The sequence below is a fragment of the Thamnophis sirtalis genome, unplaced genomic scaffold (genome assembly GCF_051295495.1).
Source record: "Thamnophis sirtalis isolate CommonGarterSnake01/CBP01778 unplaced genomic scaffold, rThaSir2_p1.2 scaffold_5, whole genome shotgun sequence".
NCBI classification, from domain to species: Eukaryota; Metazoa; Chordata; class Lepidosauria; order Squamata; family Natricidae; genus Thamnophis; species Thamnophis sirtalis.
The window spans coordinates 74279449-74295115 of NW_028261385.1; the positions used below are offsets into that span (position 1 = coordinate 74279449).

Here is a 15667-nt window from a genome sequence, read left to right on the forward strand (position 1 = left end):
GAGACAATGCACTAGCCCAAAGCATGTGGCTGGCTCCTCAATTATCAATTGCTTCCTGAATATTGCCCTCTATTGCTTACCACATCCTACTGAACAAAAACTATTTTATGGAAAATTGATACACAACATGTCTTATGTGTGTGAATGAATTAGGTCCATAATGGTGAAGCCCTCTTTGTGGACATGCACACTGGCCAACTGGTGTTTGGGTTTCCGGCACTCCAATGCATGCGTTGTGGTTTGGCACTTGGTGCCGAAAAGGTTCACCATCACTGACTTAGGTGATAAGTAGAATTCTGAGCTCATATTCCTTCATTTGTATCACAAACGTCCTCTTCTTTCACATTTCCTAAGAGTATATGATGCCACGATCTGCTCCTACCTTATCCCAGTGTTTTTCAACCACTGTGCCGCGGCACACTAGTGTGCCGTGACATAGTGTAAGGTGTGCCGTGGGAAAAACACCCGCCTATAGTCAATATAGGCACAGAGTTAAATTTTTTAAACATTTTCTAATGGTGGTGTGCTTCGTGATTTTTTTCATGAAAAATGTGTGCCTTTGCACAAAAAAGGTTGAAAAACACTGCCTTATCCTATCATGGTTGGCAACACATATGTTGAACGGGAGAATATCCAGACGTTGCATGGCATGTTTCCATTGGCTGATGATCTATTTCTCCTTCTAGAGAGTAACAGAGTGAGTAATCTGTTTCTGTGCATAATATGCATAAACTGCATATTCTTCTTTTGTACATATGTGTTTCCTAATAATGTCCTAAAGAAATCTTACAGCTCTTACTTTGTACTCTATTCTTCTTATTATTATTATTATTCTCAAAGAGTTTGCTCTTGTACTCATGTCTAAGTAAATTAACATCTAGGTTCCTTCATGTATCCTCCCAGGGCCATTCCTATCCTTAATCTTATTGATTACCTTGCTTTGTTACGTTAGAGTTGTTTGTTTTTCATTTTCAATTTCCCTACTGTACTTATTCTTTCAGAGATGGGGAAGAGGGAAAAGTGAAAATCAGGAAGGCCTACTGGCTAATGAATTGGAAATTACCATTCCCTTCTTAACCATCATCCTGGAAAGGAAGCACCTTGACCACCTTTTTCAATTCTGTTTCTTTGGGGCCAGGACTGTCTTTTCAACATGACGACTACTTGGTTTCTACTTCACTTGGCTTGCTTCTCCTTCACACCTTCCAGATGCTGCAGGAATCCCCCCATTGCTATTGATTTGGAAAGTTGCCATGGCACACCATTTTCTGGAAATTCATCATCCTCTTCCTCTCCACTTTCTTTTTTCCATGTCTTCCATTGCTCTACATTTCATGAAAAAAGAACAATAGTTGCAGGAGATTTAGAATCTGGCCCTTTTGAAGTCCTGGAAATATACATGATGCTTCCCTGCAGAAGATCTAGCCAGGATCTTTTCATATGTTCCCACCTATGTTTGTATATCTAAAGAAAAAAAAGAGAGAGAGAAAAAAGAGAGAGAGAGAAGAGAGAGAGAGAGAGAGAGAGAGAGAGAGAGAGAGAGAACGAGAGAGAGAGAACGAGAACGAGAACCTACAGTCTCAATCATGGCAGTTCTTCCTGTCAGAGATACACTATCTTCTAAAACTCAGCTACTGATCATTTGTTTCTCTTTCCTTTCCGGATGTGTTCTCAGAGGTAAATCCTTGACTTCAAATCCTTCATCCTGTTTGCTTCTGCAGTTCAAAAGGATTCATATTGGCTTATTGTTACTCTGGGAATAAATATAATGATGCATGCTAGTGAAGGGCTCTAATCTTTTTTTAACCCTAGAATGCTTGCTATGTGTGATAATGACGTTTTATTTAGAAAAATTGTACAAACCAATCATGATTTATGTGAATGTATTAATATATACATGTGACTGAGGAGCAGAAAAGGAGAAAATATACAAATCAGGATTTTAGGATTTTTTCAGGTTTTTTGTTGTTGAAACCCTTCCTTCCTTCCTTTCTTCTTTCCTCCCTCCCTCCTTACTTTTCTCCCTCCCTCCCTTTTCTCCCTCCCTCCTTTTCCCCCTCCCTCCCTCCTTCCTTTTCTTCCTCCCTTCCTCCCTTCTCGTTTTTCCTTCCACCATTTTGTTAGATTGTTCATTCAATACCAGAGCAGTCTTCTTGCAATTTCAGTAGTGGCTTCATGCATGAGTTTATTACTGCTTATAGAAAATGAGACTCCTTCTTTAATGGCGCTTTACTCCATTATAGGATAAGAGGCATTTAACTGCTTACATCATGACAGAAACGTTACCCAGTTGCTATAAAGTGGCCCGTGAAAAATACTGTTTGACCTGGGCAAAATTGCAACAAAAGTGTTTGAGAATTTGTTATACTTAGAAATGAGACTTGATTAGCATCCCCTCTAAGAGAGCGAAAAATAATCAACTGCGGGAATACTCTTGAGCAGAAAAAGGCCAGATAGAAAGTGCAAGTGGTGGAAAACTGTAAGGAATACGATTGAATACAAATGAGAATCATTACTGAATCTATTGCATGCTAATGATCTCCAATACCTATGTCTCCAGCAGTGAGTAAATGAAGGTGATCCACAAGATCCCGATCTACCTCAAATGCAGTGAAGATGCACCACATGGAGACAGATTCAAAAGAAAACAGGGGAAACAGCTTGACTGGATCTAAGACCATTATTTATTTATCTCCACTGAGAGTTGGAACTGAGAAGCAAGTTCTTAGCATTTTTAGAAAGAGGACACTGCATATGCACTATTGCCAGAGACCAAAGACAGCTTCCTTTAAAAATAATTCTGGAGTCTGGTGTTTGGAGAGAGGATGGCTGTCTATTACATTTCTGCCAATGGAGGGCACCACATTTTAACTTAATATCAGAACTTTGATTGGAAGCAGTGATATAAACATTTTCTCCATCACTAAGTTTCAGATCATTTCACTGTAATTTGCATGGATAAAATTTGGGCTTTAAATTGATTAACATCTCAGTTTAGTCCACAAGATACACATCTTTGTTTGAATTATGAATGTTCTTTCTGTTTTTCCCTTAATTTTGAAATGGAATTAACCCCACATATTGCAGATGTCAGTGAAATCCTTCCTCTGGCCCAGAGTTAAGCCGTAAAATAGCCAGCACATCAATTACATCTGTAAACTTCTTCCATTTTGCAATCATCACCTCCTGGTAACATTCTTTCTTCTTTTTCTACTGGCCCCCTCAAGAGGAAAAAATATATATAGTATGTGTAATGCTCCAGTTACATTTATTTAGGATTAGAATGAAACCATTTTCAGTTTGTGGTGTTGGCAAGTACCTTTGGTTTTCAAAGCTGACAGTGTCAGACATGAGTCAATTTAAGGATGATGGATGATTACAGGTAGTTTCTGCTACTCTAGCTAAAGAAAAAAGAGAGAGAGAACTTAACTCATTCTGTATTCCAAAACAGTCTGATGATATTGCAGCAGCTGGATCCAAAAAAGAAAAAAGAAAAAGGGAAGACTAGAAAGCAAGCTATTAGTAAGTGTCAGACAAAGTTAGTGAAGCATTTTTATAACAGGCTGTTTCTGCAGTTTGGTTGATCTTTTAAGATAAAAAAGTAATATTTTAAAAAGTGCACTAAGAGCAGGAGGCCGTGCTACAGGCCGTGTGACAAGCTACATCTAAATCTTCAAATTTTCCTTAAGGCTTCATTGAGGTATTTATTTTGTGGATCATAAAAAGACACCTCCCTCCAATCAAGATGGCAGGCCTAGTCAGATGATGTTCATGGGTGATTGATGGGCAGATGTCCAGATTTATTAAATCGATCAAGCTTGGTTATCTCAGGGCCAGATGTGGATAGAAAAGCTGAGTTTAGTATAAAAAAAACCCAACATCACACAAATAAGCATGTCAATGCTCCAAAAATAATATAGGAGGGCAATCCCAAAGGTGCTTTTTTCAAGCAACTGGACGTTTCCCATTGAAGATGTTTTGCTTCTCATCCAAGGAGCTTCTTTGGCTCTGACTGGATGGTGGGAAATGGAAGGATTTATGGAAAGTTTTGCGAAGGGGAAAAAAGTCCCTATGCATCCCGTGACACTGCCGTGATGGTTTGCTAGCCCTGTACTAGAGAGTAACCTGCAGGAGGGTCCCATCTGAAAAATAGGTGTTTTGTAAGTGGTGAAATTGCCTGTGAACGCAATTCTGTGATTGGGGAAATCTTCTCATAGACTACAACTTCTTTCAAAACCTGTAAAAATGTCCATCAACCCCAAAGGGAATTTCATATATCACAAGGAATCTTGTAGCCTATGCTATGTAATAAGCTTATGCATGATTGAGATGGCATAGTGAAATAAATAAATAAGATTCTAAGCTGCTTCATAATTGGCAGGAACACAAAGGTAAATATCTCTTTAAAAATGTGGTCTGAAAACAGATGCACCCTGTTTCAAGGAGTCACATTAAAGATATACCTTATTTTTTGGAGTATAAGACACTCTGAAGTATAAGATGCATCTAGCTTTTGGGGAGGAAAACAAGAAAAAAAATCTGCCTCTGCCTCTGCCTCCCAGCAATTTGCTTCCTTGCAGAAAACAGAAAACAGCCTGTTTCCGTTTCCGTTTCAGCACAGCCTGATTAGCACAAGCAGCTAATTGTCAGTTGGATTGGCCTCCTATCGATCAGCTGTTTCAGGTTGCAAGGATTGCCATAGCCTATTGTTGCCTCTCCACACCCCATTTTCAGCCTCCACATTTCATTTTTAGCCTCCAAACACCCCATTTTTGGCCTCTGCATGCCCCATTTTCTACCCACTCTGGGTGGCAGGGATCAGAATGGGCATAAAAAGGGAGCGCGGAGGCTGAAAACAGGGCACACGGAGGCAGCAATAGGCAATGGCAATCCCTACAGCCTGAAGCAGCTGATTGTCAGAAGGCTGACCCTACCAACAATCAGCTGCTTGTGCTAATCAGGCTGTGCTGAAACTTAACCAGTCTGTTTGCTGTTTGCTGCAAGGAGGCAAATTGCTGGGAAGCAGAGGCCAAGGGGTGGGGGCCAGAGGGTGGGTGGGGCTACATTCGGTGTATAAGACACACCCAAATTTTCACCCTCTTTTAAGGAGGAAAATTGCGGCTTATACTCTGAAAAATATAAGGAGCCAACTCCAGGGATGCTTTTTTCCCCCAAACTAGTTCAGAGGCCTGGAAAAAGAGCCTGCTGCTTTAAAGAAGTGAGGTGCACATAGCATTGTCAAGTATTCCATCCAATTTCTCTTTGAAATGATGGATTCAGTTGGTAAATCTCCTCGTTTTTGTAGATGTATGTAACATCATAGTGCACCTACTGCACAACAGAGTCCCAACCACTCTTCCCCTTACCAAATGCTGCTGAGCTGCATTAAATTGCTGCAGAGATAATTTGGCACTTTGGAGGGGGGGGGCGCGCCATATAACACCAAAGAAGCAATTGGTTTTGTTAACACGGATGATCTCAGAGACACATTTTCTTTAACAAAACTAGGAAGCTAGAGATGCCCTTCTAAAGATGCCTCTGCACTCAGGGGAGCATTTAATTGGCACGCAAGAGAGGATTTTACCGTGTATTACTCCAGGCCATGGAGTGCCCTCCCTGAGGAGTTCCCTCTGCTCTCCCTCCCTTAAACAGAATGCTCAAAACTCATTTTCTTTGGCAGTATTTTAATTGTTCATTCATGCTAGTGTCTAGTGTGCGTGTGTTTGTGTGCGCGGGTGCAAACTTTTTAATTTATATTTGCATTTCAGTTGGTACTAGTGGCCCTGAGCACTGTACCTGATTGACCAGAAACATGCATGGGAATGAAATAAATGGAATGAAATGAAATCACTTTTATCCTGCCTGTTTGCAAAAAGCCTCTTTAATTCTGCCTATGTAATATAGAGAAGAAACGGAATCAAGGGTGGATTTCTGGAAGGGAGCTGAGAATTTAACGCAGGAACACATGCAGTCAGTAGATGCAACATGATTTTTAAAAAGCGGGTAATCTCCAGTATTCCTGCTACTTGCACTTTAAGATTTCAATAAAATTGAAACACACTATTATTGTAAAGGATACTGATTGTCAGAAAGTTCTTGTTCAACAGATGCAGGTAGTCCTTGACTTACAACCATAATGGAGCCCATGGTTTTTGTTGCAAGTTAAGGCACCCACATGACCTGATTTTACAACTTTTTTTGCAGCAGCACTTGAAAAGCAAATCAATGTATTCCTACGGGAGGGTGTTTTTTGTTTTTTTTTGCCAGTAACTGGCTGAAAACGCTGTAAAATGGCAAAAAGAGCATAAATGAGACTGCAGAACACTGCAATGGGCTACTAAATTGAGCTGATTGCCAAACACCCAAAACATGGTCATATGACCATAGGTGTGGATGGGTGCAGGCATCAGAACTCCAGAATTGGGTGGTAAGTAGATTTGGGGGTGGGGGAGCATTGTAACTTTGAATGATCTTTATGCAATCAGTAATTAAATAAGGAGTAAGTGTATCTGAGTTTAGAAAGTATAGCTCAGCCTTTCCCCTCTATGGAAGCATCAGTTGTGTTGGACACTCTTCTACAAACCCCTCCCCGCCTACCCTTTTGGCTGGGAAATCTGGAAATCACATCTCACTCCATCAAGAGACCAACATGTTGCTTTGAGTGCTGATGTAGGGAGGCCATTCTCTTCACTACTGCAGATTAAGTGTCAGCCAGGGGTATAGACAGGGCTAAGTAATGTTGTATTACCTGCCTATGGAGATTCTTACCAGACAACCAGGTCATGGTTGTGCCAAAGGTGCTTTTCCAAAAGGCAACTTAGTTGGACATTCTTGATTTTTTTCTTTGAAAATGTTTTGTTTTTCATTCAAGAAGCTTCTTCAGTTGTGCTGGTGGCTTTGTTATCTGCTAAAACAGCAGTTGGAATGTTTGGCTGAATGTTTTCAGAAGAGTTTTTATTTAATCAGAAGCTGAGCTTTAATGCAGTCAACTCTTAAGACTGCTGCATTGTATCGTGCTTTCTGGCTACCCAAGTCAACTTTCTTTTCTTCCATCAATTATCTTGGCAAAAGAGTTGCCTGAAGTACCATATCTTTCAAATAAACATTGAGCTCTGTCTTCTTCCCGCTTACCACTGACACCTTGAACTAGACCCCATCTCCAACTCTTAAAGTGCCCGAATAGAGTAGAAAGTATCAGAATCATTAAAAAGTGCAAATTTGGAGGAAATAATTCAACCTCTAAAACTGCCCTGAGTTAGTTTATTTGAAAAGAATTTCTTTGGATTTCCTGGGAATGTGAGATTTGTGGGACTGCATTATCTTCGTTCCCACCTTCAGGTTTTCCTTAGAGCAAATTTGGATTATTTGCAATGTAAAGTCTTAAATACAGACTGACAACTTCCCTGCAGGATTTGATAGCAGAATTGAGAGAGAAAAATATCTGTTTGAAAGGCACATGAATTAAAAGTGATCCGGAAACAACTCAGCTTTTCAAAAGCAAAAGTGTTTGCAAGTTACTAAGAAAGAAAGGGACAATTTTGTTTGACGATGGCAGATTTGAAAAAGCAAGTTTCATAGCAAAGATTTTTACTAGGCTAACAAATATTAGTACAGTTAGTCCTTGACTTACGACCACGATTGAGGCTAAACATTTTGTTGCTTAGTGAAACATTTGTTAAGTGAGTTTTGCCCCACTTTATGACCTTTCTTGCCACAGTTGCTAAGTGAATCATTGCAGTTGTTAAGATAGTAACATGGTTGTTAAGTGAATCTGGCTTTCCCTACTGACTTTGCTTGTTAGAAAGTCACAAAAGGAGGAGTGGAATGTAGCGAGAGGGGAAGGAGAAAGGAAGGGGAAGTAGAATAGGAAAGGATGATGGAGGGAAGATAGGAAGTTGGAGAGAGGTAGAAGAAAGAGGTGTATGGAGAGTAGAAGAGCTATAATGGGTTTTTATTTTTCTGGGCATTGTTGACAAGAGGAACTGATGTAATTATTATTTAATACTATATGATACTGGCTATGTATAGTATACATGTGATTGTATGTTATGAAAATGGAAATTAAAAAAATATTTTAAAAAAAGAAAGTCACAAAAGGTGATCACATGGCCCTGGGATGGTCATAAATGTGAGTCAGTTGCCTAGCACCTGAATTTTGATCATGTGATCATGGGGATAGCTGCAATGATTGTAAGTGTGAAAAATGGTCATAGGTCACTTTCTTCAGTGCCTTGTAACTTTGAACAGGTCATTAAATGAGCTGTTGTAACCTGAGGACTACCTGTAGTAAAAGAGGCTTCAACTAATATAATACAAGTCTAGATCCACCAAGCAGAAAGACAACACACAAGTTACCCAGAGGACTGAAACATTTTATAGATGTTTTATCATAGACATTATGGAAAAACTATGTCAGACTGGATACATCTACAATAACAGGCAATATTGCAATGAGTTAAAGAATAACATACTAGAAACGTAAGTTTGAATGACTTTGACCAGCAAGAAACAGGAGAAATGGTGGACATGCCAAGGAAAGTCTGAAGTCATTTTCTTCTCCAAAACCCAATTTCTATTTCCAGAAATGTAATGGAAAAATAATTACTTTTTAAAAAAAAGATAACTAAACAACCAGCAATAGAGGAGCTCGGGCCTAAACTACAAAATTATTGAATATTAGAAGTAAAACATATTCTGTAATGGCATTTCAGTATTTAATGGGATTTCGGTGTCCTTCAACCATTTTTCAAAAGGCCTTTGGATCAGCTTTCAAGCAGATGCCGCTAAGTGACATAAAAGTTTTTGAAAGTCTGTAACCAAGGGCAAACAGCATGGTTTCACATTAAGCAGCATGATAAGGTATCTTTTTTATTTAATGTATGACATGACTGGTCTTGAAAGAGCTGGGGAATAAGCATGTAAGAATATTAAAAATTAAGTTTGAAACCCAAGATGTTGCAAGTACCAATGAAGTAAAATAAATGCAGTGACCAGAATCTAAGGACATGAACGGTGTTATTAAGGGATGAAAATAAGCAAACCACCTCCCCACTCTCCAGTATTATTTTACTTTTTAATCCTGCATGTGGACTTAAGGAAAGGAGAGCAAGGAATTATGGGAGATGATGGCCAGAACACCTAGAACAGTGTTTCTCAACCTTAGCGACTTTAAGTCTTGTGGACTTCAACTCCCAGAATTCCCCAGCCAGCGAGAGCGAGAGCTGGCTGGGGATTCTGGGAGTTGAAGTCCACAGGACTTAAAGTTGCCAAGGTTGAGAAACACTGACCTAGGAGGTACCAGTTTATGTGTCATATTTTTTTAAAAAAAACCACATATGTCATATTTTTTAAAAATCAAAACTTTTTGTTGGTGGTGTGACAGCCATATCCAACTTGAAACTGCTTTTATGCTTCATCATAAAAAAGGGACTTTGTAACATCTCAGGTGATATTTGTTGTTCTGAATCCAGAGATTCAGGATGTGCGGAAATGAACGTAGGTTTACAAGCTTTATTGATAATTGAATCAAAATCGTCAGTCAGACAGTCAGCCAGTCTCATGCATGCAACTCAAAATCTAACCACTGTGGTAAATGTAAAATTCCAGAAAAATCAATCAGGTTATTATCGTATGTGGCAACTTTTCCCCCATTCACAGTTATAACTTCCAATAAGGTTTGGGAACCTAGTTTCGATCTCTTTTGGAGAGGGGACATTTCTAATAGCAAACCAAAAAACAACAACATGGGTTTGTCAAAAACAGATCATGCCAGACTAATCTTATTGCATTCTTTGACAAAGTGACAAAATTAGTGGACCAGAGGAATACTGTCAATATAATTACTTGGACTTCAGTAAGGCTAAAGTAGAGCATAACCTACTACTAGATAAAATAGAAAAATGTGGGGTAGACAGCATCACCCTCAGATGGATTCATAACTGGCTGACCAACCACACTCAACGTGTAGTCCTCAATGGAATTGCATCTACATGGAGGGAAGTATGCAGTGGAGTACCTAAAGGCTCTGTTTTATGCCCAGTACTCTTCTACAACTTCATCAATGACTTAGACAAGGGGATAGATGGGGAACTCATCAAATTTTGAGACACCAAGCTAGCAGGAATAGCTCTGGAAGATAGATTTAAGATACAGAAGGATCTTGACAGACTTGAACATTGGGTGCTATCTAATAAAATGAAATTCAATGATGAAAAGAGTAAGATTCTACATTTAGGGAACAAAAACGAAATGCATAGGTACAGTATAGGTGGTACCTTGCTCAATAGTAGTAACTGTGATAGTGATCTTGGAGTCCTAGTGGACAACCATTTAAATATGAGCCAGCAGTGTGCAGCAGCTGCCAAAAAAGCCAACACAGTTTTAAGCTGCATAAACAGAGGGATAGAATCAAGATCACATGAAGTGTAAATAACACTTTATAATGCCTTGGTAAGGCCACACTTGGTATACTGCATTCAGTTTTGGTCACCACAATGTAAAAAAGATGTGGAGACTCTAGAAAGAGTGCATAGAAGAGCAACAAAGATGATAAGGAGAATGGAGGCTAAAACATATGAAGAACGGTTGCAGGAATTGGTATGTCTAGTTTAATGAAAAAAAAGGACTAGGGGAGACATGATAGTAGTGTTTTAATATCTCAGGGATTGCCACAAAGAAGAGGGAGTCAATCTATCCTCCAAAGCACCTGAGGGCAGGAGCAATGTGTGGAAACTAATCAAGGAGAAAAGCTTAGAACCAAGGAGAAATTTCTTGACAGTTAGAACAATTTATTAGTGGAACAACTTGCTTCCAGAAGTTGTGAATGCTCCAAAACTGAAAGTTTTTAAGAAGAAGTTGGATATCCATTTGTCTGAAGTGCTGTATGTTTTCCTGCTTAAGCAGGGGGTTGGACTAGAAGACCTCCAAGATCCCTTCCAACTCTTATTCTGTATTCTTGTATTTTCTCATGTCTTCAAATAGGTATATCCCAGAGCAACCCTTCTGCATTTATGACCTGCTTTGTAGGAGTCCCATGTACTCCATTTTCATACGTACACGTCTAAGCACACCACAAATGCATATCACAAAATTATAGAGGGAAACCATAATTTATCATATAATGAACATTTTGTGGGGCAGTATACTGGCATTGAGAATATAGTGTACATATTTAACTACATGATAATGTCTTTAGGTTTGGAATTTGGGCAGCTTCAGTCAAGTATTTCTCCTTATTTTGCATTAAAAGGAACTCTTTCTACTTAGTTTGCTATTTTTTTTCTACCTGGAAATGAGTTTAGTAAATTGCAAGTGGAATTAGTATGACTCCGAGGCCACATCTTAAAGAATTCAAGGATTGAATGCAAGGCTGATCTTTTTTTAAAAAAAGTGCCACGAAATAACTAGCTTTTTATTCAATGGAACTCACGACTGCTGGTTTGTGTCAGCTTGATGAATTATGTAAAACCTGATTTCCTTGTGTATTATTAATCACCCCAAACAAATGAAGGCATTCTAATTAATTTGTGATTTTTTTTTTTTACTCACAAAGCTGAAAGCAAGTTACCCAAACTAAAGCAGGAATAAACTCTCCACAGGCAAATGCAGGGTTAGAGTTAGCAAACAATGGGTCAAATGAAAATAAAAAATCCAAACATATGTACACATTCCCTCTCAGGAATATTTAGCTTATCTTTGCCAGAATGCTGTTCAGAGACATTTGGCTGAGACAAAGCCTAAATTTGATAATTTGCATTTATTGTAGTCACCATCTAAATTCCCTCCTCTCTTCCACTTTTCTCCTTTCTTACTTTCCTTGCGTTAATTTTTTTTAAAAAAAATCTGTCTAGTCACAATATTATTGTAACATGGTGGCTCAGTGGTTAAGACGCTGAGCTTGTTGTTCAGAAAAGTTGGCAGTTCAGCAGTTCGAATCCCTAGCGCCGCATAACTGAGTGAGTTCCTGTTACTTGTCCCAGCTACTGCCAGCCTAGCAGTTTGAAAGCATGTAAAAATTCAAGTGGAAAAATAGGGACCAACTTTGGTGGGAAGATAACAGTGTTCCATGCACCTTCAACATTTAGTCATGCCGGCCACATGACAATGGAGACGCCTTCAGACAGCGCTCGTTCTTCAGCTTTGAAATGAAGGTGACCACTAAAGTCAGGAACTAAAGTCAGGAACGACTAGCACATATATGTGAGGGGAACATTTACCTTAGTCACAGTATTGTTGCCTGCCACATCTGTGTGCCAGAGGTGGACTTCTTCCTGATGTCAAAGCTCCAACTAACGAATTCAAGCAAATCAGAACCCTGAGACTTCTCAAAGGTTTTCTTTAAGGAGTACATCATATTGGCACAGCTTCAATGGAAAACCAAATCTAAATCTTTTCTATGGTTTCAGTATAATTAAACTAGGAAATAACCCCATCCCCAAGTGTCACAGGTCATGTTGGCCAATTGTGTTAATTGGTGGGCTCTTCAGGCACTCCTTTCCCAACCTTATCTGTTGCCAATGCAGATGACCTTGGTTCTCTTTGTTATGTCTAACAAGGCATTCCAATCCCCCCCCCCTGGTGTGGCCACTGAGGAACAGAGAGATGGCTGCGGCCAGGTTCCATTGGAAGTTGAAACCTGAATCATCTGACACACTTGGACATCTGAGAAGATGTAAGAGATATTCCCTTAAAACAGCTGCCAGAGTGCTACAACTAGCCATAAAATATCGACTTACTGTGTGGGAAGACCGGCTGGGAGGATCATAGAGACACACCCTGGGTTGCAATAGAAGCATGACTGCTTTGCTACCTATGTTGTGATGTTGCACTATGGCTCTAAGGGGCAGAACCTGTGCACTGTCACAATGTTATTTTTTGTCATGCTGATGAAAAGCAACCAGAACCTCTCCACATTGCTGCTTATTTATCCAAAAGCAAGCAGGGACCTTTCTGTCATGCCGATTTATCTTCCAAGTACAGCGCAATTTACCTTTGCATTTCGGTAAATGCTCGAGGGGCCTGAGGGGGTCCAGAGGCATCCTTGCAAGTACAGACTATGCTGGAGGTGGTGCCTCTGTTTGAAACTATGCCCACTTCTCACTTCCTGAAATGTAGTTATTTATTTTTTAAATTAAAGACCATTAAAAGCCAATAAAAAGAGTGGGGGGGGGGGCTCAGGCGGCTGATCCCTGCAAATCACAGAGGGAGAAGTCACAATGGAACTTGTAACCCATTGCTGCAAAATCAGTTAAGAGCTTCTTAAATGGCACTTAGCAAACCACAGTCAACACAAGTCACCGCAGGTCATTCGGTGCCTCCTTGCTTGACTCCTTCTGCCAACACTGCCAGGGCCCATGAACATAGCAACAGCCAGCATTTCTCCCCACCTAACAAAATGACACTGTGCATTGGCATTGTACTTGCAAACTTCCTTAGCTGCTTTTGCCCATTGTGAATTCAAGCTTCATGTCTATGCTGCATTTCTTGGTGAACTTTATTTAACTCTGCATCCCTCATCCTCAGACCTGAATGAATGCCGTCCACGAAAAGATGTACCATGCAATTCTGATTAAAACATGAAAATCATGAAAAGCTAGCTTTGATACAGGTAATTAAAAGACTTGATTAGAACAGCCATTTCAATAGTCTTTGAAACATCAAAGGGAATTTTTGTGCCAAGGATTACAGACATAGTGATAATGCATCCTATCCTGTTTAAAAGATAAAGGGAAAGGTTCCCCTCACATATATGTGCTAGTCGTTCCTGACTCTAGGGGGTGGTGCTCATCTCCATTTCAAAGCCCAAGAGCCAGTGCTGTCCGAAGATATCTCCATGGTCATGTGGCCGGTATGACTAAATGCCGAAGGCACACGGAACGCTATTACCTTCCCACCAAAGGTGGTCCCCATTTTTCTACTTGCATTTTTACATACTTTCGAACTGCTAAGTTGGCAGAAGCTGGAACAAGTAACAGGAGCTCACTCCGTTATGCGGCACTAGGGATTCAAACCGCTGACCTGTCAACCTTTCTGATCAACAAGTCGGGATGAAAACTCTTAATGATGCTCTCTTGCCCTTTTCCTCAATGGTATTTTTTTTCAGTCTATGTGGCTACCTTGTCAGAATTTAAAGCCAACATGGCTTGGAACTTGGTTACTTGAGGGATCATCTTTTTCCAAGATTGCCTACCCATCCAATTCAGTCTAGCAGATTGACCACACTGTAGATCTCATCAGCCAAAGAATGTTGACTGGTGGGATCTACAAGATGAGCCAACTTACCATGGCCAATTTGCAGTGGCCAACTCACTAAGACCAACTCACTGCAGGAGAATTCACCCCTGGCCAGCTCACTGCAGACCAACTGGCTGCAGGATAAGAGTTACACTAATATCAGAAAAGGGTGGAATAGAATCATTAAAGAAAGAATTCAAAAAGGAGAGACAGGATGAAATGTGAGTGACAAAAATTAAAATATTTTATTTAAGTAATTAAATAGGATTGTTAAATTGTTCCACAGCTAATTGGCCATGGCGAGTTGCAGCAAGTTATCCCATTCCTCTCTGCTGTAGCCCCTGCCTTGTGTAAAATTCTCCCCTTGGAGACTAGAAAGGCCCTAAACCCTGTTGGTTTTTTGTAAGGCTTTAAAAATTTGGCGGTGCCTGTGGGTCTGGGGCTTGGAATGCATTAAGGACGCTGTTTCTTGGCTTTACTCTTGGATACTTACGTATCTCAGCTGCTGTACGTATTTATTTTTCGGACTTTTTTGTTTTTAATCATTTTAACAGCTTTATAGTTTTTAGCATTGTAAACCGCCTAGAGTTATTTGGCAAAGATTGGCAGCTATATAAACAGAATGAATGAATAAATAAACCCAAGTAACATCAGGTTTTTATCAGCACTGCTAAAATAAAAATGTACAACAATTAAAACATATAACAAATAAAAGTAGAGTGGTTGGAATCTTTATTTATCACAGAAAACTGGCTCAAAATCTGGCAGTAAAGTATTTTTAATTCTAGCCTGGAGTAAATAGAGATTATTAGAATTGCCCCAGTCTCCTTTATAATGCATTAATGAAGTTAGAGTTTTATGGAATATTTTGGAATGTTGTTTGCCAATTCTTTTTTTTAATCTGGGTGAAGTTACTGTTGTAGGTTTTCAACCGACTTGCCCGTCTTTATGTCTGTGTTCTCAGATGTGGCAAGGCTGCCTGAGATCTGGGGGTGAAGCCCTCTTTCTCAAGTGGGTGGAAAACATAGGTAACCCTTGGAGATATTCACTTTTTTTTTCAAAAAAAGGTCAGGAGGTAACCCACTAAGGAAAAAAAATTGTAATGAAAAAAAACAAACAGTTCATAGAGTTTCAAACTTAGAACCTTCTGTATTCTAAGCAAAAGCCTTAACCACTATGCTATTTTAATATAGCTAGTAAAAATGGTGCAGAAATATTACTGCGCGGAAGAAGCATTGGCTCAGTTAAAGCAGAGGTAGTATTCAGCAGGTTCTGACCAGTTCTGGAGCCAGTAGCAGAAATTTTGAGCATTTCCGAGAACCGGTAAATACCACCTGTGACTGGTCCCGCTCCCAGCTGGCTCCCAAGTCCCAGATGATTGGGAGGAAATGGAGATTTTGCAGTATCCTCCCCCTGGAGTGGGGAGGGAAAGGAC

At 39.8% G+C, this 15667-nt stretch overlaps 1 pseudogene; it reads right to left on the bottom strand.

Moving 5' to 3' along the window:
* Positions 1–9956: 9956 nt before the first annotated feature.
* LOC148045429 (uncharacterized) lies at positions 9957–13037 on the bottom strand (annotated as a pseudogene).
* Between the last annotated feature and the right edge of the window lie 2630 nt (positions 13038–15667).